Source organism: Camelina sativa, chromosome 1 (genome assembly GCF_000633955.1).
Source record: "Camelina sativa cultivar DH55 chromosome 1, Cs, whole genome shotgun sequence".
Classification (NCBI taxonomy): Eukaryota; Viridiplantae; Streptophyta; class Magnoliopsida; order Brassicales; family Brassicaceae; genus Camelina; species Camelina sativa.
Genome location: NC_025685.1, coordinates 9,192,106 through 9,196,431, shown reverse-complemented (window position 1 = coordinate 9,196,431; position 4,326 = coordinate 9,192,106). Strand labels below are relative to the sequence as shown.

Genomic DNA, 4,326 nt, shown 5'->3' with positions numbered 1-4,326 from the left:
TTTAACACTTTTGAGGCTTAGAAGAAAATATCTATCTAGGTTATAAAAGAAGAAAAAGAATTGGGCAAGAAGTGTTACGCAATATATTAGTGGGAAAACGTGAAAGTTAGAAACCCTAGTTTTCTTATTTGAGAAAAATGACTTCGATGAGTGATCTTTCGCGGGATTTGGTAGAAGAGATATTGTCCAAGGTTCCGATAACTTCTCTTGGAGCAGTGAGAGCCACTTGCAAAGGATGGAACACTTTATCCAAAAATCGGATTCTATGTACAGTAGAACCAAAACAGCAGTTTCTGGGGTTCACGATGTTGAATCATAGGCTTTGTTCAATGAGGTTCGATCTCCAAGGAATCCACAAGAAAGATGATGAAGAATTCATGGATCCATCTATAAAGGATATAGGTAATTTTCTTAATGATGTCAAGATTTTAAATGTCTATCAGTGCGACGGTTTATTGTTATGTGTCCCCATGGATAACTCAAGGCTTGTGATTTGGAACCCGTATCTGGGGCAAACCAAGTGGATCCAACTCAAAAACAGAAACAGAATCCACGTATGCCCTTGGATATGACAAGAACAAGAACCACAAGATATTGAAGTTTTTCAATTATAACTAAATAATTGAAATTTACTATGTTAAGTCTAGTTCATGGAAGACTTTTACTGTCATTCCCAACTGGGATATAATCTATTATCGGCAGGGTGTATCAGTACATGGAAATACTTACTTTTGGACAGAAAGTGAAACCCATGAATTTTTAATCTGTTATGATTTTACAGAAGAGAGATTTGGAAAGTTTCTTGATCTACCGTTTCAGCCTGATTACGATGATTCTGGTTTTGGAGATAGGGGTGCTGTATCTTGTGTTAAAGAAGATAAACTCGCTGCGTTATATCATCACTGTGATGTATTGTCTATAATAGAGATTTGGATCACTACTAAGATAGAGCCCAATGCGGTGTCGTGGATCCCCTTTTTAAAAGTTGATTGTGAGCCAATCTTTGGGCTTGATTTTGTGTTTGATGAAGATTTCGACAGTTTCTTCGTTGACGAAGAGAAGAAACTCGTGGTGGTCTTTAGTTCAGACAGCGACGTACCCAAAGACTACCAAAAAGCTTACATCATTGGAGAAGATAGTTACTTTAAAAAAGTGGATCTTGGAGAAGTTAAAGCACATAATAGCCCACTTGTGTGTTCTAGCTCTTACGTTCCAAGGTTAGTGCAAATTAACCAAACTGCAGGACCCAAAAGGAGAGAGAAAAAGAAGAAGAGGAAAAGGAATTGGGCAAAAACAAAGAGAATAAGAGGATGCAAAACCATGCAGCAATTAAGGTCTAATTAATGATGACGTACTATAATGAATTTAGGGTAAATTATATGCACTAGCGACAAGGGTGAGTTTTTTATTCAATTTAGCTCAAAGTGAAAAGTGTTTTTCATTTGTTAGCCACCTCTATAATTTTGGACAACTAAATCTTTAAATCAAACAAACCAAATGAAGTCTTTAGTTAAGTTAGGATTGTTCCCCTTATGACTAAAATGATGCTAGTTAGTTTTCTGGCCAACTATATAATTTAAGTTAATTATTATTTATCACTCTTTTTTATTTTTGCATTTTTGCAGTATTTTCTCTTTTCTGTGTTATAACTATTTTTTATTTTCGTACTATTAATTACAATTCATTTTACTCTATCTTTTAAGACCCATTTTCATATATATTTTTAATTTGAATCGTGTCGTTAAAGATAATTGGAGATTAACACTGACATGTACATATGTGTACGTACATGGTAATAAATTATATACTTTTGTGTACGTATATATTAAAATTTACATGGTAAACATTCAAATCATGTATGAACGATCTTTGTATACATCAAATGTTGAGTTAATATATACATCGGATATCGAGTTATTTATAATCTATGTAATCAGAAACAATGCTATATATAATACGAGAAATTTTAAGAAAAAAAAAAGTGAACGTACATGAGTTCAATGTATATTGAGATTGTGTACGTACACGAGTTTAATGTATATTGAGATTGTGTACGTACACAGGTTCAATGTATATTGAGATCTTGTACATGAGACGAAAGTAAAATTAGTATGACATGAAAGACATTGTATGTTTGAAGGGGTTATATACGCTTAAGTTAATATGTACCTATATGGTTTTCTAGGGTTTAATTGTTAGGGGTTGTGTAGGGACTGTGTACGTTTAAGTTAAGATGATCTTTTACATATACGGGTTGTTTAGAGAGTATGTAAGTTTAAGTCAGTATGACTATGTACGTACATGGCTTAAGGTAATTTTTAGGTTTCGTTTAGGGGTTGTGTATATTTAAACCAATATCATGTACGTAAATGATTTATGGTTTAAGTTTTAGGGATTTTGTACATTGAAATCAATATGATTGTGTACGTATACAATTTAGGGTTTAATTTCCAGCATTTGTCAAACTTGTATATGATATCATGTACTTTTGTGAGGTTTAAAGCTTTTTTCTCTTCATTTGTTATTTAATAAGCATGTCTAATCATATTTGCATTTCACTTGTCATTTTAGGTGCTTTGCGTGGAGTTTTAGAGTTTAGAATGAGTTTAAAAACAGAGCTAAAGAAGTTGGAAGTTTAAAAACAAAACAAAAAAAATATATTTCAAATGACCAACCAATTACTATTATTATATGTATACCATAATAGTATTGCCATATATACATATACAGTAAGTGAAACAATGAGAAATTATGATACATACACGAGTGATTGTTTACGTGAGGGACTCAACATCACGTTCTCTCTCATTTCAAAGTTACAAATAGTAACTATTTTATTTTAATATTTTTTTTTATAAACGAACTAGAAAATTAATTAAGTTATCCCTTATTTTATACTTTATGTACTTTATTCTCGTGTTATCGTATACAACCCTTGTAAAACTAAAACATATGTATTGTGTACATACTTACTACAATATAAGTTTTGTGTTAGCTGTGAACATGTATATTTGGATATATACTCCATAATAGTACATAATCTAATAGACGTACACATAATCAATATTACGTACACCATAAAATGCGTACACGTACACAGAAAAAAATTAATGAAAGATATTTTTGTAATTTTGCAATCATCTGCAACCTGACTACCCTCTTCTGCAACCTTAAAATTTTTTCAGCCACCATTCACAGTTTTTTCATAATCTTTTGTGTTTGTACGTTTTTAATTTTTTTTACACATAAATCTTGTAAATCTAGCATAGATAATTATATTTTATATTCAAAAAACTTAACTTTATTTTGTAGTTATTTTTTTCCCACAATGAAGAAGAACAATGACTTTTCACCACAAAAACATTTTCACTTCTTCGTTTCTTCTCTCTTCATTTTCTTTATCTTTACTTATTTATATATTATTGAAATTAATTAATTTAATCAAAGAAATGTTACATTTGATGAGAGAAAACCAAACCAAAATAGTTTGGTTAGAGGGCATTGTTGTCTAAAAATAACATTGTGTCTATTCTCTGAAAGATGTAATTAACTTTGTCAAGTCATGAAAGAAAAACATAAATTGGTGTGTTTTGTGAAAATTATTTATGAATTTATAGCTTATTTTACAGTGATAGTATATCTCTTTTCCTTGAACCAAGACTAGTCGACTATTAATTAATTGTGTTTCTGTTTTCTTACACACCGGCATAATTAACAGCTTTTGACACAACTAGTGTTCTCTTAAAATTTCATTTTAAGTATACTGAAGATTTTAATATTATATAAGACGATTTTAACTTGACAACTATTATGATACAAAATGATGCGGATTAACTTTAGACTCATTTCATTTTCTTCCCCACTTGTATTAAATTTCTTCTTTCTCCCATTCAAATTCTAATTTCTCAAAATAAAACAATATCCTCAGACTTTTTGTGTGTTGTTCGTTATATATTAGGGTAACTTTATGTAGGTGATCGAGCACGCCAAGAGAATGAAGATAACAAACAAAATATAATTTTAAGTAGTCGTAACCATAAGCTAAGCAAGGCTAGTGATATGTTTTGTAATTATATGCACCAATTTCAAAGTCGAAACAAAGGAACCTACCGTGTACTAGCTACAAAAAACACTTTGATGCTGGGCTGTTAAGTGTTAATGTCTACAAATTTGAAAGTAATACGACTACGAACCAGAAACCATGAAGTGCACTTCTTTTAAAAGATGCCATACAACACCAGTGGAGTTACTACTGGCCTCGGAAATGTTAAGAGATTTTTGTAAAGTGGAAACAATCGTTACTTTTTTTTTTTTTTTTTTTTTTTA

At 30.9% G+C, this 4,326-nt stretch overlaps 1 pseudogene; it reads left to right on the top strand.

Moving 5' to 3' along the window:
• Positions 138-1,272, top strand: LOC104705745 (annotated as a pseudogene).